Source organism: Nicotiana tomentosiformis, chromosome 10, assembly GCF_000390325.3.
Source record: "Nicotiana tomentosiformis chromosome 10, ASM39032v3, whole genome shotgun sequence".
NCBI classification, from domain to species: Eukaryota; Viridiplantae; Streptophyta; class Magnoliopsida; order Solanales; family Solanaceae; genus Nicotiana; species Nicotiana tomentosiformis.
Genome location: NC_090821.1, coordinates 38918665 through 38942269, shown reverse-complemented (window position 1 = coordinate 38942269; position 23605 = coordinate 38918665). Strand labels below are relative to the sequence as shown.

The 23605-nt window shown below is 43.0% G+C and overlaps 1 long non-coding RNA gene across 2 annotated transcripts; it reads left to right on the top strand.

The window, feature by feature from the left end:
- The first annotated feature begins 158 nt into the window (after nucleotides 1-158).
- Nucleotides 159-3102, top strand: LOC104106980 (uncharacterized). 2 transcript variants are annotated; one of them, XR_688682.4, is made up of 3 exons: nucleotides 159-540; nucleotides 730-832; nucleotides 2762-3102. It is a non-coding gene; the product is annotated as an uncharacterized lncRNA (long non-coding RNA). The 2 variants fall into 2 exon arrangements; XR_011411508.1 differs by having other exon boundaries at nucleotides 159-832.
- The last annotated feature ends 20503 nt before the right edge of the window (nucleotides 3103-23605 follow it).

The window sequence follows — 23605 nt, the reverse complement described above, 5'->3', positions numbered from 1 at the left end:
TTTGAATCTTGATTTGTTCTTCATTCTTGAGCTTGAACTTGATTTATTGAACTTGAACTTGATTGTTTGAAGCTTGAAACTTGTAGAGAAATTTGCGGCGTTTGATCCACGAGCTCTCTCTTGCTTCTTATTATAACTTCTGGTCCTTTTTTTACTACAAGAAAAAGCTTAATTTGTTGGGGTTTATTTAGGGAGGTCATAAGAAACCCCCACTATTCGTTAGTTTTGTGGCGTTTGTGTCAATCCCCTCAAAATAATTGTATTTGTGGAGGTTTATGTATAGGGGTTATAAAAGAACCCCACTAAAAGCCAGTCAAAATTTTGATTCTTTATGTTTCCCGCGATTTTCTTAATCCAACTATGACCAATTCCCTCCATTCCTTTTTCTTTTTGATATTCCCTCATTTTTTTGCTCTGTAAAAATTCACAAAATAATAGTTGCTGCCCAACCTCATTTTTCATATTTCTCTGCTCTCGTCGTTATTGCCCAACCCTTGTCGCTCTGTCTCCCTATCGCAGGCCACCATCCCCAAAACTCAGGTATTATAACTCATCTCTCGCTACTCTCTATCAATCTCTGTCGCTGCCCATAGACTTCGTCAGTCAAACCCTAATTTTGCTGATGGAAAATTAAAGCTAGAAAAACATTCAGTGTTTATTTTCCAAGAATTGATTGAGCATAACTCGTCCAGTTTTTGTTTCCTTGCATTTTTCATTGATATTCTGCAGATCCCACTTAATATTTTACTATTGTAAAGTCAGCAAAAGTTTACCATTGTGAAGTCAGCAATGACTTAGTGCTCTTTTCATTACTATTCTACAACTCTACAAGGTATAATAGATCCCTCTTTTGATTCTTACCATTGTAATTTTATATTCTTTCTGTTATTTTAATCTTATTCTTGTGTACAGACAAATATAATCATTGTTGATATGTGACTTGTGAGATTATTTTTACTGCATTTTCTTATGTGCATAGTGCATGCCAATTGTTTGATGAAATACACGTATTCTTCCATTGAACTCTGCAAGCAGATAAAAAGAATAAAATGAGCCTATGTATAGCAGAAATTTGAACTTACGTGTTCGGAGATGCAATAGGCTATGTATGAGGTAAACCTCACCTCTCTAAATTAACTTTTCTTTATATATAATTGGTGACATCATATGTTCGATAATTCTCTTGTTGCTTGGGGTTATTAACAAGGTCTTATGTAAGCTTCCTTTGCTACTCAACTGATCCTCTCAAGTAAGAGGCGTTTTTCACACCAACTGAAAGTTTAACCTTAGAGCTTTAGGCTGGTTGAATAAATTGAACTATGACCATATTCATCAACCAAAAATAAAAAATTAAAGAATAAAAGTCATAATTATAAATTGTAGATGTTGCTATGACTATTGGATAGTGCTTCATTTCCTATAAAGATACCCAATGCACGACCAATAACTTCGGGTGCCCAATAAATAGGTGCTTGCATATTTTTGCTACAAAACAAGTCCATTGGGTTTAATAGGGGGGAAAGGTTAGGGAAAGACTATATATACTTGCCCCTCATGGTCCTTACTCACCTCATGTTATTAGAAATTTGTAGTAGTTGGGACATACTTCATACTTCAACTTCTCTCAATGATTAATAAAATACAAGAAGTTACAGAAACTATATTCTAATTTTTGCAATTGGGTGGGAGCTTTGTACTTTATATTCTGGCTGGCAAGGATTTATATTTTGTATTTATCTTTGGTAGTCGAAATGGTTAGTGAGGATTCATATATCTAATCACACTAGCTTGGAAATTGAGGCGTAATAGTAATAGTTGTTGTAGTACAGTTGTTGTTGTCCTTAGTTTTATTAGGAGACTACTCTCTTCTTATAAAAAAAATATTTACTTCATTTTTTCAGTCGCGTGAGATTCATGTTTGTCCCTGTTTGAGCTCCTAAGCATTTATTTTATTTTCAGTATAATAAAATATGGCTGTTGGATTTCCATGTTAGTCAAGGAAATAAATAATGAGGTAGAACTTTGTCAATATGTTTCCTAAAAGCTCAAGTGCAGTGTTAGTTCTAAGGTTGCTTTCCTCTGGAAGGTTGTGACTTCTGAGAAAGCTTACTAGTTAAAAATTATTTGCAATAGTAGATATAGCTATGGAAAGAAATAGTTTATTTAGATTGGTCAATGAAACCATGTGTTTGTCAAGGCTTTGCATAATTTTAACCTATAAAAAAGGCTCTGCATAATTTGAATTTCTGATTGCATTGGATGTAAACCTTTTTAACTTTATCTATAACATATGCTCTGGACAAGTTGAACGTTTCTTTTCCATAAAACTTATCTTGTTCAACCAATTAACAATTAAATCCAAGACTAACTCTATGTCTAGTACCATAACGAGAATAAGTACTACTGTGTAGTTTACGACTTCAACAAACTCATACTTTTCCATTGATTTAGTGTTGCCATGAATGATGAAAAATGATTGGCCTTGTTGTAGCTCATCAATATGCTTTTTCCTTTGGTTTGTCAAAAGTAAAAACTGAGTGGCCTTCAACAAACTCTGAGTTATGGATGGTATAGTACTCAATAAAATTGTGGTTACTTTGATGTCAAAATGCTTCGCTTTTAATGTATTATTAATTGCCTTTGTTTGATGTTAAAATGTATCACTTCAAAATCATTACACTTTGCATGTATGCTCATTGCTTTAAAGTTTATATTTGCCGAATGTGCTTTTACGTATAATCTTTGAATTTTTTTTTCATAGTTAGGGAGGGTGAATTGAAGCACATGGATGCAGCACAACTGAGAGAGTATGGTCACAACATGGTTAAAATTCATTGTTGATTATTACAAGAATATTGAGAACTCCCTGTTCTTAGTTAAGTTCAGGTTTTTATAACCCATCAATTTCTTTGCCATTGTATCATTACCATGTTATTGCGGTATTGCCAAGAGTTAATAGTTTTCTTAAGAGTTTTTGTACCTGCCTGTCAGTTGTGTTTCGGCAGTCTATGGAGCCTTAGCTAGAGAGCAGTACTCTATTTTATTTAGAATAAATGGTGGAGCTAAATGTTATAATAATGAATATATATACAGTTTTTACTATCCTATCTAGTTGGTCACCATATTAGATATCATACTTGATAATAGCTTTGTTTAATTTGGTATGGATTTGAATTTGTAATGTTTCTCACAATGGTTGTTTCTAATAAAATTTGACTTATATTATAACTTATTCAATAAAATTATTTATTTAACAGTGGCAAAATGAACTACCACTAATATTTTTTGAACATTAATATCATATTTGGGGGGGAGGGGGGAGGTTATAAAACCCCATATATTTTTTTTAATGCTGAAATCATATTGTGGGGGTTTAAAAATCCCCGAATTTTTTTTTTGAAACACTAAAACCATATTAATGGAGGTTCTAAATTGTCACAAATTGATTTAAAACTCTCACAATGTAAAAAGTTATTTTGCGACGGTTGTCGTGGAGGTTTTAAAAAACCGCCTCAAATATGCTCGTGACGAACGTAACTGTAGCGTTTTAAAAAATCGCCTCAATACAATTTGTCGGGGGTCAAAAACCGTCACAAATTGACAAAATAACCTCCATAAATTGAGCCTTTTCTTGTAGTATTTTTAGGTTATGAAGACCCCTATTTATAGTTGTGGGAGGGAAGAGTTGTGATGAGAACAAACTCTTTCCGACCAATCAGATTTAAGAGTGACAAGACCCCATTTGATTGGTCAAAACATGTTACTTGCACACGTGGCATGATTTCAATGGCCTTTTAATTTGACTTGGCATGCCTTGTCATTTTGACACGTGGCACGATCCTATTGGCTCTTCTGTTTGACTTGGCGTGCCACGTCATTTGACACGTGGCACCAAATTGGGCCTCTAGGAAGATGTCGTCTTAGGCTTAATGAAGTGGGCTCATTATTTGTAGTCCAATTATATGGGCTAGCCCAATGGATTAAGGTCTTTATTTAATCCATATATATATTGGACTTATAATTAATACAACTATATTAGCCCAATAAATTTATTTGAACTAATATAACTTGAATTTAAAATATAATCCAAATTATTTTACGGATTTAATTCCAATAAAATCTGCGTTTCATGCCCGCATGTCTCGATAGACAGGTCGAGAGTCCTACAAGTAGGCGATCAGCTCAGCGGAATATGTTGGTGCACTCCATTTGCTCCGGAGTTGCTTGTTTGGTCAGTATGATTTAGATGTGTATTGTTTGGTATGGCGGGGCTCTGTCCCGACCTTTATGATAATTATGTATTCTTAGAGGCTTATAGACAGATGTCATGTACCTAAAATATTGTATGGCCTTGTCGGCCTATGTTCAATGTATGAGTGGTTATTTTGGTCTTATAGGCCTATATGTCTTATGTATAAGTTGGTATTACATGATGTATTCTACCTATCTCACAGTAGCCTCTCCGGCTCAGTTATCTATGATAGTATGATACGAAAAGATACGTTATGTTGGTACTCGGTTGAGTAAGGAATCGGGTGCTTATCGCGGCCCATCGGTTTGGATCGTGACAAAAGTGGTATCGGATATTTTAATTTCCTCTCCTTTAATATCAAGTGGATCCCAACAAGTCATGTCGTTAAAGAGAAAAATTAAAATTTCAATATTAAATAATTTCTAAAAAGATAAAAATGTCATTTTTAATCTTCATAAAATTGACAAATGGCATATATTTTGTTGAATTGAAGTACAAATCTTATTAATATGGGTGTGCTGTAAAGTTGAAAATTGTAAGTCTTGTAAAGACTACTGCTGTTATAATTTGTAATGTGCTTAACTATTTTTAACTTTGTTTACCCTTAAAATGGATAACAATTGAATTTGTACGCGGTTAAGAATATGTAGATTGATTTAACACAAATAATCAAGAATATTAGATAAACAAGTTAAAGACAAAATGAATGATCAAACCAATTGTAACGTTACGGCCCAACTCGAACTCAGGTTGAACATTAGTTTTGCCCTCAATCGGACCCTTAGTTCGAAGCCAATTATGAATAAAGAACAAACAGTAAAGTAAGAACTTCACAATAGCTAGAAAGCAGAAAAATAAATTTGTATTGCCTTGGTTTGCGTGTTATAATGTGTGTTATCAAAGAAAAACTTCTCCTTTATATAGTATGAGAGTTTCATCCCTAGTACAAGTCTAAAAAAGGTAAAAATCTTCCTTTCTCGTTAATTACTTATTTGTAACCGACATCGGGCAAGATCTGTGCCGTGATATCCGGTTAGTTACGGACATCACGGCTCTCTGTTAGTCGTGCGTGATTGCTTGCCATATTTCCCAAGGTCTTAGAGCTCGTTTCAAGTCTAGGGAGCGTTGCTTTATCACGCCCGACGATGAGCACATTGTTCACCTTTCATAGGTCTTGGTACGAAAGGCTCCCAGCCTCGATTTCAACCTCATGTGTCGGTGCCCTCCTTCCGTCTTCTTCACCGGGAAATAAGGGTATGAATTGTCCCCGATTTTACCTGTATACAGATAGTCCGCCATTTTCCAGGGAGTAGGTTCGTCGGATCGATTGGAAACGAATAGATGAACCCCAATTTCTTCCCTCGTACGTTATAACTGAGATAACAGGTAAATCAAAACGTCCCATCAGTCGCGTCGTTCTGACTTCGGACACGTGTCGGTCATCGGCTGGCTGTCTTCGAATGTGAAACGTTGCGCATTGATTGCATTTTCCCTTATAAAAACTTCGACCTTTTACACTTCTTTCACTTTCCGATCTTAGCTTTTACCTTTGAATTTTCTAACGGCTTTTAACTTTTTCAAATCTCCATGCCATGCCTCTTGAGCCTTCATATCTTCATCTCTAATCTTCAAACCCTTCATACTCTTTCTTCAAATCTTCATATTTTTCCTTCGAATCTTCATATTCTCCTTCAAGTCTTCATACTTCCATTCAAATCTTCATATTTTCCCATATCACGATGGCTAAAACTTCCAAGTTCATGCCTTAGCAGGCTGCCCCCTCGTCTTTCCACCCGGCCGCAGATGCCGAGGTGGCCATTCCCGGGGTGGCTCAGGAGCCCTCCATGAAGAGCTTCATACCCGGGGGCTGCTCTATCGGGGATGACTTCAAGATTGAGAAGGCCTCTAGTCAACAAGACCGAGGCGAGGGATCATGGAGATACATATGCTCTGTCACTGAAGAAACCCTACTCGTAGTCCGAGCGGATTGCAAGTGGGAGGGCAAGGACGTGGTCATCCTCGGGCCCAATGATGATATTACTACTCATGTGAAGGAGTATCTGAGTGTTTACACTTACCCCTTCACGATCGCCCCTGTGGATCCCATAGTTCTTGCTTTCTGTAAGAGGTATGAGGTGTGCCTTGGGAAAATCCACCCATCCTTCTGGAGGATTGTGATCCTCTTGCACAATTTCGTGATCAACACTGAGTCTCCTCGGTTCACCCTCGACCACCTACTTCGCCTGTACAGTCCCTGAATCTTCCGAGGGGGATTGATCACGTTCGTCCGCGGAGGAAGCAAGGCTCCTTTCTCGAGCATTGACGAGGACCGGGACCTAGGTTGGAAGCGGAGGTTCGTTCGAGTGAAAACTGAAGACCCGATTTCCACCGAGTTTCTGCCGTTCCCTGAGGAGTGGAACGCATCCCGTAAGTATTGTCTTTCTTGGGTATTTCTTCCTTTTTATTTCTTTTTCTCATCGCTTGTGTTTGTGGTCGTGCAACTGTTTCCCAAGTTCCAGATGCAATCCCCCGATTCAAGGAGTGGATCGAGGGGATTTGTAAGTAGATGTTGTACTCCGAGCGCGCATGGCGCAATCTCTTGAAGGGAAAATGGGAGGCCCGTTCTTATGGTAAGGTTCTTCCCTGAAATAGTTACCCTCACGCTCTTAACTCATATAGTGCTAACCTTTTCTTCTTCCTTATAAGTCTGCCTAAGACCGCCGAACTTAGGCCGCTTGATGAGGATGAGGATCTGTCTTTGCCTGCCGAGCCCTCCGTTTCGGGACAGCCCGAGGCTGCCACGAAGGAGGAGAAGAATAAGAAAAAGAGAAAGTCCTCGGGTTCCCCGGACCCCGAGGGGAAGAGGAAGAAGGGGGAGGCCACTCGAGCCCGAAAGCCCAAGAAAAATACCAAGTCCAGGGCACCGGACCCTGGCTATCTCTACCGGCTCAGGGATGATCCCGAATAAGATGACATCTTCATCGCTCATGGATCGACCCCTACTGGGGAGCAGGTGACGACCGAGAAAGGGGACCACGAGGTCGATCCCCTGATGGCTCGGGAACTTGAGGGGAATATGGAGGCTGCGACCTTCCAGGAAGACGCTCCTATTTCAAAGGAGGCAACCGATGTCATTGACATCATGTAGACGTCCTCCTATACCGAGTCCATGCTCGACGAGGCCCAAGCAGGCAAAGAAAAGTCAAGTGATGGAGTCCAGGGTTTAGATGATCTCCTCAACTCCTTTTTTGACAGCATGGACATGTCCATATTGGAGGATTTTTCGGGCTGAGCCACATGGAGATACCGGAGAAGGACATGCCCTCGGGAGTTGGCGGGGTGAGTTCGAACCCAAGACTAGTGAAGTAATTTCCATCGCCGATCGTGGACCCCGAGTGCAAGAGAATGATCTTTCTCACAATCCTGGAGGATGCTCGGGTCCTGTCTACTCCAGTGGGAGTAGCCAGCTACCTTCGATGCCTAGTGACTGAGGAGGATCAGGAAAAGATGAATGAGGTGGGCACGTCAAGTCTTTTCAATGAGGCACAACAGGCGCTGAACCGGGTAAGGCGTCAACACATTTGTACCTCTTTATGAATCCCATTTACAAGCTTCAATGCTTCACCATGAAACCTTCCTCCGGTACCGCTTGGAAATTAGCCAGCTCGAGTTCGAGCTCAAAAAGTAGGTCTGGAAGAAGCACATATACATGCTTCTTAGTGAGCAACAGGACGAGGCCCTTAAAGACCTCCCAATTCTTCAGGCCGAGCTGGAAAAAACACAGAAGGAGGCCTCGACCCTGAAGCGGGAACATGCCGACCTGGTTGATAAGGTAAAGGTCTTTGAAGCTAAAAATGAGGAGCTAGTCGTGGTGACTAACAACATAACTTCGCAGGTCCAACAAAAGATTAACCTGATCGACCAGTTATGGGCTGAGATGGATGAGGTCAAATCCACGATCGAAGTATGGAAGGGCAAGATAAACCTATTAGCCTCGGAGAAGGAAGCTGCGAAGGTGGAGCTGGCATCGGGTGAGAACCAACTTTGGGTGGTGAAGGACAAAGTTGATAAGGGGTCTCGGTTGAACAATGATCTCCGGGCACAGCTGAGCTCGACCGTCGCGGAACGGGATGCTCTCGGAAGAGAATATGTGGAACTGAGGTCCAAATTGGACACAACTTCTGCTAAATCCCTGGAAATGGTGGACCAGTACAAGGCCGATGTGGAGGCAGCCGAGACCCGGCTAAAGACAAAGATAAAATATATGCAGCGGATGTCCCGAAGAGAGATCCACGTCCGAGGTTTCGACCTATCGGCCGAGATCAAAGAAGCTAAGAGGCTTGAGTCCGAGGAAAAGGAGCTCTACGAGCCTGAGAGAGCCGAAGGCTCCAAGGGTTCCGAAGGCTCTGAGGGCTCTGACAGTTATGGCGACGAGTCGGGCCCCGGTGAAGACCGGGCGTAGATGCCTTAGTACATTTTCAGTTTTTTATTTTTCCTTATTTTTTTTGGTTTATTTTGAGGTCGTTCTATCGGGCCTTTGTGTGTGTGTATATATATATATATATATATCATATTTTCCCTTTCTGGAAATATCGTGTCTTTACTTTTCCAGCATCTTCTTGCAACTTTTATTTGTATATTGTTTTTGGTGCGTTACCATAGAATTAGATATAGTTCCGGGGTATTCGTTTTTCGGAAGTTCGAACGAAGCCCGACTTTGATGAAGCTTTGTTTGCTCGAGGCTTTGGACCCTTGGTGAGACCGTAGGTTCCCAAGATTCTTAAGTGTTTTTAGACGATATTTTTGCTGAGGGTAATCTTTTAGTAGGTTTTGTATTTTTCTAAAGGCCTTACTTTCTGGTTACAGGCTTCGAACTTCTCAGAGTCGTTTTTAGGGTGGTCGTAGCCTTTTATATTTGGGCCCCGCCTAATAGATTTGATGCTTCGGACTTCTTAGAGCCCGGGTCATCAGATATTTTTTCGGGCGACAGTCCCGAGTAGGGGTAGCCCTGGGGCTCGATAGTCCCCGAGTAGGGGTAGCCCGTGGGCTCTAGGATCCAGGATCAAAGAAGCAAAAATTTGTAACAGCAAAGCAAAAATTTATTTTATTTCTTAGTATGCAAGGTACAAGATCGAAAGCGCAAAAACAAACTTGTGTCATGGCTAGACCGGACTATGTGAGCACGATTCGTACGACCGTTTGGCCCTTACAATGGATCCTAACTACCAAGCCTTAGCTTTTAGCATACAAAATTTTCTTTTTTCCTCGCTAAAGACCTTAATCTGAGGGTAATGGACCCCAGTATTCGAGGTCAAACTCGTGAGGGCTTGGATACTATTGAGCTGAAGCGAACGATCATTGAATATGGTCTAAAACTAGTCTTCGAATTTAAGTTGGCATATTTTATTATTGCCTCGTTAAAAATCTGGCTGAAAAACCCATTTTGGGACAAAACTGGTTCAAGGAAAAAAGAGTGCAACACATACTTTCAGACCTAATAGCCACATCCATCCTCGGCCGTTTACCTACAAACGTTAGTCCGATTTATAACATGATTAAAGAGTAATTGAGTTTGTAACTTAGCAGTAGTACTGCTTTAAGTGTGCCACGTTCTAGTTGTTCGGTAGTTGTATGCCGTTTCCTACTTTGAGTTTGTACGAGCCTTTACCGGTTATTATGACAACTCGATATGGTCCTTCCCGGTTCGGTCCCAGCTTCCCCTCATTCGGGTTTCTGGTGTGTAATGTTACTTTTCTCAACACCAAGTCCTCCACTTGAAAGTGTCGGAGGCTGGCTGTTCGGTTGTAACACCTTTCTATTCGTTATTTCTGGGCGGCCAACCGGACTAGGGCGGCCTCCCGCCTTTCATCTAATAGTTCTAGGCTCGTGATCATGGCCTCACCATTTGGCTCTTCTGGTCGCATATTGGAACCTGAGGCTTGGTTCCCTCACCTCGACTGGTATTAAGTCTTCGGCTCCATAGACCAATGAAAACGGGGTGGCCCTGGTGCTAGACTTTGATGTCGTATGGTATGCCCATAGAACTTCGGGAAGGATCTCCTTCCATTTCCCTTTCGCACCGGTCAACCTCATTTTTAGGTTTTGAAGTATGGTCTTGTTTGTTGATTCTGCCTACCATTCCCACTAGGGTGATAAGGTGTTGATATTATCTTCTTAATCTTGTGATCTTCAAAAAACTTATTTACCTTGCTACCGACGAATTATTTTCCATTATCGCAAACGACTGCGGCCGGTATCCCAAATCAACATATTATGTGGTCCCAGATGAAGTCAATAACTTATTTCTCTCGGACCTTTTCGAATTCTTGAGCCTTAACCCATTTGGAAAAATATTCGGTCATGAATATTATGAATTGAGCTTTACTGGGTGCCCACGTTAGGGGAGCGACGATGTCCATTCCCTACTTCATAAATGGCCACGGGGATAAAATTGAGTGGAGCATCTCTCCCGATTGGTGGATCATCGGGGCGTGTCTCTGGTAGTCATCGCATTTTCGTACGAAGTCCTTCGCATCTTTCTCCATTTTGGTCCAGTAATAGCCGGCCCTGATTAGTTTTCGAACCAAAGATTATGCCCCCCAAATGGTTCCCGAAAGTGCCTTCAGGAACTTCTCTCAAGGCATATTTGGTCTCTTCCGGTCCCAAGCATCTGGATAGCGGGCCGTCAAAGATTCTCCTAAATAATACCCCTTCGATCAAACTAAATCTGGCAGCCTTGGTACGCGGGGCTCTCGATTCTTTGGGATCCGAGGGCAATTTTCCAGTCTTCAAGTAGTCTATGTACTTGTTCCTCCAGTCCCAAGTTAAACTCATTGAGTTTACTTCGGCGTGGCCTTCTTCTATTACTGACTTCTTGAACTGCACTATTGTTCCCAAACAGAATTCATCGGCTTCGATCGACGACCCTAAATTAGCCAGAGCAATGGCCTCGTTGTTCTGATCTCGGGGTACGTGTTGTAGGGTCCATTCCCTGAATTGATGCAACTTTACCTGTAATTTGTCTAAGTATCTTCGCATCCGTTCTTCCTTTACTTCGAACGTCCCGTTCACTTGATTTACCATGAGGAGGGAGTCACACTTAGCTTCGATCACCTCGGCCCCAAGGCTTTGGCCAATTCTAGACCTACAATCATGACCTCATACTCGGCCTCATTGTTAGTTAATTTCACAGTTCTGATAGATTTCTTAATTATATTCCCCGTAGACGGTTTCAATTCGATGTCGAGCCCAGACCCCTTTGCGTTCTAGGCACCGTCCGTGAAAAGGGTCCAGATTCCCGAAGTGGTCCCCGAGGTTAACAGTAATTCCCCTTCGACTTCGAGTATTAAGGCCGGCATAAAGTCGGCCATGAAGTCTGCCAAAATTTGAGATTTTATGGCGGTTCGGAGTCGATACTTGATATTGTACTTGCTGATTTTGACGGCCCATTTGGCCAACGGGCCCGAGATCTCGGGTTTGTGCATAATGTTCCTCAGTGGGTAAGAGGTCACGAAACATATGGGGGGGCATTAAAAGTACGACTTTAGTTTTCTGGAGGTGCTTAGTAAGGCGAGCACCAATTTTTCCAGGTGAGTATACCTTGTTTCGGCCTCGCCTAGAGTTCTACTGACATAGTAAATAGGAAATTGCGTACCTCCCTCCTCCCAGACTAAGACTCTACTTACCGCCACCTTGGAAACCGCCAAGTAAAGGTACAACTGTTCATTCGCCTTCAGAGTGTGCAGCAGGGGCGGACTCGATAAGTACCGTTTAAGCTCTTCCAAAGCTTGCTAGCATTCTGGGTTCCAGGAAAAGTTATTCTTCTTCTTTAACGGTGAGAAGAATCGATGGCTTTTGTCCGAGGACCTCGATATGAACTGGCCCAGGGCGGCTATACGCTCGGTCAACCTTTGAACAGACTTGACATTGTCCACCATGGTGATATCCTCTGTAGATTTAATTTTGTCTGGGCTGATCTCGATCCCTCGATTGGATACCATGAACCCAAGGAATTTTCCCGATCCAACCCCGAACACGTACTTATCTGGGTTCAGCTTCATATTGTATTTCTTTAGTATGTCTAAGGTCTCTTACAAATGTTTTAAATGGTCCTCTGCTCGCAGGAACTTGACTAGCATATCGTCAATATAAACTTACATTGATTTCCCTATCCGTTCTTTGAATATCCGGTTTACTAGGCATTGATAGGTGGCACCTGCATTCCTTAATCCAAACGGCATTACACTATAATAGTAGGTGCCACATTTAGTGATAAAAGAAGTCTTTTCTTGATCGTCGGGGTCCATCCGAATTTGGTTGTACCCGGAATAGGCATCGAGAAAGCTGAGTATGTCATACCCGGTCGTCGCGTCGATCATCCGATCGATGTTAGGCAAAGGGAAAGAATCCTTGGCGCATGCCTTATTTAGATCATTGTAATCTACACACATTCTTAGCTTATTCCCTTTTTTAGGCACGACCACTACGTTAGCTAACCAGTCTGGGTATTTAACTTCCCGAATGGACCCTATTTTAAGGAGTTTGGATACCTCATACTTGATGAACGTATGCTTGACCTCGAACTACGGTCTCCTATTTTGCTTAACCGGATGGATCTTTGGGTCCAAACTCAGCTGGTGAGTGGTTACCTCCGGTGGGATCTCTATCATGTCAAGATGGGACCAAGTGAAACAATCTATGTTAGCTTTAAGAAAATCAATGAGTTTTTTCCTGAGCTTGGGATTTGGTGATTTGGTGATGTTGGCCGGCGATTTGGTGATGTTGGCCGAGCTACGTGGATCAATCAACACATGTTTAACTCGAGATTTATTAATAAGTACGGATATTACTAGTGCATCATTAAGTGACTGCATGATGCCTTCGGCATCCTCGTCACTGAACGAAATGGTTCCCTTCGGGACATAATCTCGGGTGCGTTTCTCCCTTTGTGATAGATACTTTAGTGTGCTTTATCATTGGCACTTATGGGATATCGACCCCTCCAATGATCATATTGATGACGTGCTGAGCCCTCACGAGTTCGACCTATTTATTGGCGTCCCTGTTCATGAAGTGGTTTTTAGCACGATCACTCAGAAATTCTCTGAGGTGCCCGTTATTGAACAACCGGGAAACTTCTTCTCTCAATCGTCGGCAATCCTCGGTCATGTGACCATGAGTGCCGTGATACTTGCACATTAAGTTAGGATCTCTTTGGGTAGGGTCGGATTGCAACGGTCCGGGCCACTTGGTCTCCTTGATGCACCCGATGGCTGATACGATGCTGGCGGCATCGACGTTGAAGTTATACACTGATAATCTTGGTGCTTCCCTACCCCCAAGCAGCCTGTCGAAACCATTTTTGCTCATCAGTCCTCGGCTACTGGGCCCTCGATTGCCTCTCTTTTCGTTCCTTGTGGGGTGACGCCCGGACCCATTTCCCTTTCGGTTCGTGTTGTATGATTGGTACCGATCCCGGACCGGCCTTGGCTAATGATAGACGGCTCTCTTAGACCTATCGTCGGCCCTGATGGTATAAATAGACCCATAAGGGGCTCCGAGTTGGTCGTCCTCGACTCTGATCTTTTACTGGTACCTGTTGTGGATGTCGGCCCAAGTTACCGCCGGGTACTCTACCAAATTTTATTTTAGCTACTGTGAAGCCAAGGAGCTTCGGGGGTTAAGTCCTTGAGTAAATGCCTGAACGGCCCAATCATCTGCGACTGGAGGCAGGTCCATCCGTTCCATCTGGAACCTCGAAACGAATTCCATGAGCATCTCGTTGTCCCTATATTTAACCTTGAAAAGGTTCAACTTTCTGGTCTCGACCTTGATGGCCCCGACATGGGCCTTCACAAAAGCATCTGTAAGCATAGCAAACGAGTCAATAGAATTTGAGGGTAAGTTGTGATACCATACCATTGCTCCTTTGGACAAAGTTTCCCCAAACTTCTTCAGTAACACCGACTAAATTTCATCATCTTCCAAGTCATTCCCTTTGATTGCGCATGTATAGGAGGTCACATGCTCATTCAGATCCGTGGTTCCATTGTATTTTGGGATATCAGGCATACGAAACCTCTTCGGGATCGGCTTCTGTGCCGCGCTCGGAGGGAAAGGCTTCTAGATAAACTTCTTGGAATCCAGCCATTTCAATATCGGGGGTGCTCCCGGAATTTGATCGACCCTAGATATGTGTTTCCATATTTTTATCATTGGTCTCAATTTTGTTTTTCGCCTGACTCCACCCGCTTCGTTAATGCTTCGAGCATTCCCATTATTTTAGGAATGACCTCGGGCTCAACTTCACCCGGTCTCTCGATTATCAGCTCATTTCTTTAGATGTATTCACCGGACTGTTCGGGCTCAACTCTGCTGGGGGCATGGCTTTGATTCTGCAGCTGCAATATCGCCGCTTGTTGAGCCTAAAACATTTCGAAGATTAAACGTAAGCCTACCCTATCTCCTTCGCCTTCGGGCGCTTCTCGAGCTGTTGGATGGGGTCCCCCGCGAACGCTATTTTTGGGATCAGTTGGCAGGTTGACGTTGATAGCCACCTGTGAGTTAGCATCGACCGGATCGACAACTGGACTCCGTTGGATTAGCAGGAGGTACCTCATTGCTAGGCATCAGATTGTTGTTTTCGTCATGACGGCTAGACTCAGCGTCAACGTTCAAGTGGGCACACTGAGAATTTGACATTTTCAAACTGAGCTGAAATTAACAATTTAAAGAACAAGCATAAAATAGAGTGTGTTATTGAGATTTATATCAAATCACCACTATTATCCTTAGCCCCACGGTAGGCACCAAACTGTTTACCCTTAAAATGGATAACAATTGAATTTGTACTCGATTTTAAGGATATGTGGATTAATTCAACACAAATAATCAAGAATATTAGATAAAGGAGTTAAAGATAAAATGAATGATCAAACTAATTGTAATGTTACGGCCCAGCTCAAACTCAGGTTGAACAGTAGTTTTGCCCTCGATCAAACCCTTAGTTCAAAGCCAATTGTAAATAAAGAACAAACAGTAAAGTAAGAACTTCGCAATAGCTAGAAAGCATAAAAATGGATTTGTATTGCCTTGCTTTGCGTGTTACAATTTGTGCTATCAAAGAAAAACTTCCCCTTCTTTACATTTGCAGGCCTCGGTATTGCACCATGAGGCTTTCCTTCGAATCCGGAAGGAGTTAACCCAGCACGAGGCTGAGGTTCGGGAGCTCACCAAGAAGAGGGATACTTATAAGCTTCTGAGTGAGAATCTTCAGACCGAGTTAGAAGCGGCTCGGAAGGAGCATATCGAGTGGGCCGAACAGGTAAATCGAGTACTTGAAGATAGGGACGACGAACTGGACTCAATGGCTAATGATCCGATCCTGCGGGTTTGACAAAGGCTTGAACAAATCGGGCAGCTCTAGGCGCAGACAGAAACGATACAAACTGAGGCCGAGGAGTTCAAGAAAAATATGTACCTCATAACCTCGCAAGAGGAAGCTGTCCAAGCACAACTAGCGTCGGCCGAGGTTCAGCTTCGGGCTGCAAAGGAGAAGACCTCGGTGTAAGCCAAGAGGATCTAGGAGCTCTAATATGAGCTTAACTCGATTGTTTCTGGCCAAGAGAGCCTGGCCACAGAGCTCGAGGCGGCCACATCTGAGGTGGTCGTGGCTAGTACCAAGGCCGATGCTATAGTGGCCCAATTCAAGGTTGATGTCGAAGCTATTCAGGCATAGGCCAAGAGTTTGGAGGATCATGCAAGGTGTGGAAGCTCGAAGGGAAGCCCTCGAGGGAGTCCATGCTCAGAGCTTTGACATACTGGCGGAAATCGAGAATGCCAAGGTAGAAGAAGCCAGGGCTCGAAAGCTGGCTTTTCCCGAGGAAGACTCCGAGAGCTTAACTGAATCTGAAGGTGGGGAAGACCCCGAGGATGAAGGCGCTGCCCCCAATGAGGACCAGACCACTTAGGCATTTAGATGTTTTTATTTTTTGCTTTTTGCATCTTTTTGAGGTCGCTTTGGCCATTGTACATTTATATATCGGGCCATTCTGGCCTTTATAAAAAATATTATATATACAAGGCTTTCTTTCTCCTTTGGCTTTCAAATTTTCCCTTTACTTTATTACTTGTAATCATAAGGGCCGAAATGTCTTAACATAAAGTAATTTAGGCTATGTTCGAAAGTTCAAACCTTGCCTTTACCCTACTTTGTTTTAAGGCATCTTGGGGGTTCGGTGTTACCAGAACCTTTTCCCTAAGTAGGTAGCAGAGATTGTAGTTTGCCGAGGGTAGCCTTTAGAACCGGTTGTGAAACATTTTCTTTTTCGAAGGCCTAGCTTTTGTTACGGGCTTCGGATGTCTCCGAGCCGTGTTAATTTGGCCGTAGCCTTTTAGTTCGGGAGCTTCCCATTGGACTTATTTTCCCGAGCTATCAGGGCTTGCCCAAGATAACAGTCCCTGAGTGGGGTGGCCGTGGCCTTTAAAAACCAGGGAGTTGCCTAGTAGGTCTTATGCCCATGAGGCCTAGTGACTTGGGCCTGTTCGAGTTTTTCGGATGGTGATCCCCGAGTGAGGGAGTGGTCATTCGTATTCCAGTTATAGACTGCCCTTGGGCTCGTTATTTTCAGTAGATCGGAAGTACGAAACTCTTTAAGGGATGTAAGGAGGAAAATTTTTAAAACATAAGATGATTGTAGGGAAAGTACTTCTCTTTATTCTTGTGCAAAGCAGACATACATGCGTACATATTTTATGCCAGGGTTCGAGTAATCAATGTGGGCATGGTTCATTTGACCGTTTGGCCCTTACAATAAATCCTACCTATCGAGACCCTTCCTTTACGAAGTAATTTCCTCGCTAAAGTTGATATCCAAAGGTAATGTATAACTGGCGGTAATACTCTCCCCCAGTATTTGAGGTTGATTGTAGAGGGACCTCAGATATTGTTGAATTGGTCTTCGATACCGATTCATGATCGGACTTGATTCTAAGTTAGCACGATCCATTGTTGCCTCGTTAAAAACCTTGCTAAAAACCCATTTGGGACAAAATCGGTCTAAGGGAAAAAGAGTGCAAGACCTAAAAACTTCGTATCCGCTTCTTGTTGATCACATGCAAGTGTTAGTCCAAAATAAAAAGTAAATGAAATGGGGTCGTACCTTAGCAGTAATATCGTTTTAGGTGGGATATATTCCAATTGCTTGGTAGTTGTTCTCCGTTCATCATTCCGAGCTTATAGGATCCTTTCACGGTGACCTCGAGAATTTGGTACGGTCCTTCCCAGTTCGGACCCAATTTCCCTTCATTCGGATTTCGAGTGTTTAGGGTGACTTTCCTTAGCACTAAGTCCCCAACATTAAAGTATCAAAGGTTGGCCTTTCGATTGTAATACCTCTCGATCCATTATTTTTGGGCAGCCAATCGAACAAGGGCGGCCTCACGCCTTTCATCCAATAGTTTCAAGCTCGTATTCATGGCCTCGTCATTTGACTCCTTTATTGCATATCAGTATTTGATATTTGGTTCCCCGACTTCGACCGGTATTAAGTCTTCGGCACCATAAACGAATGAAAATGGAGTAGCCCCGGTACTGGATTTCGCAGTCGTGCGGTATGCCCAAAGGACTTCGGGTAGGATCTCCTTCCATTTCCCTTTGGCGTCGGTTAACCTCTTCTTAAGGTTTTGGATTATGGTTTTGTTGGTCGATCGTCTTGCCCGTTCCCACTAGGGTGATACAGTGTCGATAAGATTCTTTTGATCTTATGATCTTCGAGAAACTTGGTCACTTTAATGCCGATAAACTGTTTCCCATTGTCACAAACAATTTCGGATGGCATCCCGAACCGACATATGATGTGGTCCCAAATGAAGTCGACGACTTCCTTCTCCCTAACCTTCTCGTATGCCTGTGCTTCAACCCACTTAGAAAAATAGTCAATCATAAATAAGATAAATTGAGTCTTACCTGATGCCCATGGAAAAGGGCCAACGATGTCCATTCCCCACTTCATGAATGGCCATGGTAACAAGACTGAATGCAGCAGTTCCCCGGGCTGGTGAATCATTAGAGCATATCTTTGGCATTTGTCACATTTTCGAACAAACTCCTTCGCATCTTTTTCCATGTCGATCCAGTAATATCCGGCTCTGATTACCTTTTGAACCAATGATTTGGCGCCTGAATGATTTTCGCAAGTGCCCTCGTGAACTTCCCTCAGAACATACTCGGTATCTCCTGGTCCCAGACATATTGCTAGTGGGCCATCAAACATTCTTTTGAACAAGGTTCCGTCTTCGGACAAGGTGAATCGGGCTGCCTTTGTGAGCAGGGCCCTCGATTCTTTTGGATCTGAGGAAAGTTTCCCAGTCTTCAAATATTCTACATATTTATTTCTCCAATCCTAGTTTAAGCTTGTGGAATTTATCTCGGCATGACCGTCTTCGACTACCAACCTCGTGAGTTGCAGAACGGTCCCTAAGTTGAGCTCGTCGTCCTCGACCGACGACCCTAAGTTTGCGAGGGCATCAGCCTCACTATTTTGATCTCGAGGCATGTGCTGCAAAGTCCATTCTTTAAACCGATGTAATGCCACTTGTAACTTATCTAGGTACCTGCATTCGTTCTTCTCTGACTTCGAACATTCGGTTAACCTGATTCACCACAAGGAGGGAGTCGCACTTAGCTTCTATCACCTCCACATCCAAGCTTTTGGCTGTCTCGAGACCTGCAATCATGGCCTCATATTCGGCCTCGTTGTTAGTCAGCTTCACAGTTCTAATGGATTGTCTAACCACGTTGCCCGTGGGTGGCTTCAGTATGATGCCAAGTCCGGACCCCTTTGCGTTCGATGCACCGTCCGTAAAGAGGGTCCATATTCCCGAGGGCGTTCCCGAGTTTACCAACAACTCTCTTTTGACCTCGAGTATTAGGGCCGGCGTGAAGTCGGCCACAAAATCTGCCAAGATTTGAGACTTAATGGTTGTTCGGGGTCGATATTCAATATCGTACCCGCTGATTTCCATGGACCATATGGCCAATCGTCCCGAGAGTTCGGGTTTATGCATTATTTTGCAATGGGTAAGTTGTCACAACACATATAGGGTAGCATTGAAAGTACGGTTTCAGTTTCCTAGAGGCGCTTAACAAAGCGAGCGCCAATTTTTCTAGGTGGGGATATCTTGTTTCGGCCTCACCCAAGGTCCGACTAACATAATAAATCAAAAATTGCGTACCTTGTTCTTCCCGGACTAGGACTCCACTTACCGCTATCTCCGATACTGCCAAATATAAGTACAGTTGTTCGTCATCCCTTAGTGTGTGAAGCAGTGGCGGGCTCGACAAGTGTTGCTTAAGTTCTTCCAGGATCCGTTGGCATTCTAGAGTCCATGTGAAGTTATTTTTCTTCCTCATTAATGAGAAAAATCGATGGCTCTTATCGAAGGACCTCGAGTTGAATCGCCCCAAGGTGGCTATGCTCCTGGTTAGCCACTGCACAACCTTCATGTTGTCCACTACCATGATATCCTCGATAGCTTTGATCTTGTCGGGGTTGATCTCGATTCCTCGGCTGGATACCATGAATCCGAGAAATTTACCTGACCTGACTTCGAACACGCATTTTTCTGGATTCAATTTCATGTTGTACTTCCTCAATATACTAAAGGTTTCCTGCAAATGCTTCAAATGGTCCTCTGTTCGGAGGGACTTAACTAACATGTCATCAATGTAAACTTCCATAGATTTTCCTATTTGTTCTTCGAACATCCGGTTTACTAGGCGTTGGTAAGTGGCACCAGTATTTTTTAATCCAAATTGCCTTATGTTATAGCAGTATGTGCCATACTTAGTGATGAAGGAGGTCTTTTCCTGATCATCCGAGTTCATTCGTATTAGGTTGTACCCGGAATAGGCATCGAGAAAACTAAGGATCTCGTGGCCGGCAGTGGCATCAATCATGCGATTGATGTTAGGCAAAGGAAAAGATTCCTTGGGGCATGACTTATTTAAATATTTGTAATCCCCACACATTCTTAGTTTGTTCCCTTTCTTAGGGACTACTACTATGTTTTCTAGCCATTCGGGGTATTTGACTTCCCGGATGGACCCTATTTTAAGGAGTTTAGTTACCTCGATGAAGGCATGCTTGATCTCGGATTGGTGTCTCCTTTTTTGCTTCACCAGATAGAATTTCGAGTCTAAGCTCAGTTTATGAGTGATGATCTCTGGTGGGATTCTTGTCATGTCGAGATAGGACCAAGCAAAACAATCCATGTTAGCTATAAGAAATTGAATGAATTTTTTCTTGAGCTCGGGAGTTAACCCCGTGCCCAGGTATACCTTTTGATCGGGTAGATATTCGATCAGCATGACCTGCTCCAGCTCTTCGACCGTTGATCGAAATCATCGGGGACTATGAAGGATCGAGGTACCCCATAATCATCGTCTTCGTCAGTCCCCTTCTTATCTAGTTGGGTCGAGGCTGACGTCTGTGATTGCTATTTGGCTTCCTGTTTTGCTTTCGAATCTGACTCCTTTCTCGATGAGAATGTCGATATTAGAATTACTTCATCGATGGAAAACATTTCCTTCGTGACGGGCTACTCCCTGTAGATTGTTTTAATCCCTTCTAGTGTTGGGAATTTTAGTACCTGGTGAAGGGTCGAGGGCACAACCCTCATGTTGTGGATCCACGATCTCCCGAACAGGGCGTTATATCTCATGTCCCCTTCGATCACATAAAACTTGGTCTCCTGGATGGTCCCAGCTGTGTTCACTGGTAATGTTATTTCTCCCTTAGTAGTTTCACAAGCCATGTTGAATCCATTTAGCACTAGAGCCGCGGGCACGATTTCGTCCTGTAGGCCGAGTTGTTCTACGACCCTTAATCGAATGATGTTGGCTGGATCAAATAACACATGCTTAACTCGAATTTTATTCATTAGTACGGATATTACCAATGCATCATTATGGGGTTGTATGATTCCTTCTACATCCTCATCGTTGAAAGATAAGGTTCCTTCTCGTATGTAGTCCCGAGTTCGTTTCTCCCTCGTGATTGAAACCTTGGTGCGTTTTAACATCAAACTTTGGGGAACATCGACCCCTCCGATAATCATATGAATGACGTGTTGAGGTTCTTCTTGCTTGTTTTATTTATTGGAATCCCTATTTCTGAAATGGTTCTTGGCTCGATCACTCATAAACTCCTGAAGGTGCCCGTCGTAGAATAACCTGGCTACTTCTTCTCTCAACTGTCGACAATCTTCCGTTTTGTGGCCATGGGTGCCATGATATTTGCACATTTGTTGGAATTTCTCTGGGCTGGATCGGTTTGTAAAGGTCGAGGTTATTTGGTATCTTTGATGCGTCCGATAGCCGATACGATGCCGGCTGCATCAATATTAAAGTTATATGTTATATTTTGTTAATCATGGTGCCTCTATAGGTCCGATAGGCCTATCGAAGCCGTTCTTACTCATAAGCCCTCGAGAGCTCTGGCCTCGATCACTCATCCTTTAATTTCGTACAGGATTTCGCCCAGATCTGCTACTCCTACGATCTCCATTATACGGCTGATACCGATCCCTGTCAATGTCCCTCTTGATTCTATCAACGGTCGAGGTAGGATAAACGGACTCGGAAGAAGTTCCAAGCTGGTCGTCTTCGACCCTGATCTTTGATTGATACCGATTGTGCACATCGGCCCAAGTAATAACCTGGTATTCTATCAAACTCTGCTTCAACTGCTGCAAAGCCACTAAACTTCGAACATTGAGTCCTTGGGTGAAAGGTTGAACAACCCAATCATCGGCGACCGGTGGAAGATCCATTCGTTCCATTTGGAATCGAGACACGAATTCTCTGAGCATTTTGTTGTCCTTCTGCCTTACCTTGAAAAGGTCAGACTTCTTGGTTTTGACCTTAATGGCCCCAGCATGTGCCTTTACAAAAGAATCTGCAAGCATAGCAAATGAATTAATAGAGTTAGGTGGTAAATTGTAGTACCATATCATAGCTCCCTTTGACAGGGCTTCCCCAAATTTCTTTAGCAAGACAGATTCGATCTCGTCATCCTCTAGATCATTCCCTTTGATAGCACATGTTTAAGAGGTGATATGCTCGTTTGGGTCGGTCGTTCCATTGTATTTAGGAATCTCGGGCATGCAGAACTTCTTGGGAATCGGTTTGGGAGCCGTGCTTGGGGGGAAGGGTTTTTGCACAAACTATTTGGAATCCAGACCCTTAAATATTAAAGGTGCCTCCGGGATTTGATCGACCCTGGATTTATAAGTTTTCACCATCTTGTCGTTAGCCTCGATCTTCTTTTTCCCCGACTCAACTCATTTTGTTAGTTCTTCAGGCATCTTCATGATTACAGGATCGGCCCCGATTCCTTCTAGTTCGATTTCCTTGAAACCGATTCGACCCTATGGACAAATTCCTGGGACGGCTCGGGCTCGATCCTGCTCGGTGGGTGATTCTGGTTTTGGAGCTGGGCTATCGCTGCTTGTTGAGCCTGCAACATTTCGAAGATCACCTGCAGGCTGATCCCGCCCTCTTCGCCGCCACGTATGCTTTGAGCGGCTGATCGAATGTCTCTATGGATGCTGCTCTCGGGATCGATGGCCAAATTTGCATTGATGGCTACATGCGAGCTGACGTCAATTGGATCTACAACCGGAACTCCATCGAGGCCAACTGGAGGTACGTCGTTCCCTGGTGCTATGTTATAATTTTCGTCGTGGTGATTGAAATCATTGTCTGCGTGTAGGGGTGTTGACTGAGAGTTCAATATTTTGGTCATGGAATCAAAGATACTCCAAAGAACAAGTGTAAAATAGTGGGTGTTATGAAAGTTTGTACCAGGTAATCACTATCTTTAGCCCCACGGTGGGCGCCAAACTGTTTATCCTAAAAATCGGATAATAATTAAATTTATACGCGATTTTAAGGATACGTGATATAACTTGATACAAATTAAGGAAACAGATTAAAATTGAAATTGACGATAAAAGAATTAATGCAAACCACACGAATCGAGCAGCCTTATGCCAAACTGTTTATCAAATTGAACAGCCTTGGCCCTCGAGTTCGATCACCTTTGATCCGAGAGATGTCTCAACTGATGTATGAACATAATAACAAGATGATAAAAGCTAAAAAATGACAGTATATTATTTTATGTTGCGTAATGTGTCCTCTTACAAATGATCAGTCCCCCTTTATATAGTAGGAGAGTCCTACTCTTGATACAATTCTATACAAGGTAAGAAATCTCATGATTTGCTAATCAATCGGCCTATCCTTGATACGTGCCGAGATTTCCGCCGTGATCTACAACCGATTGCGGA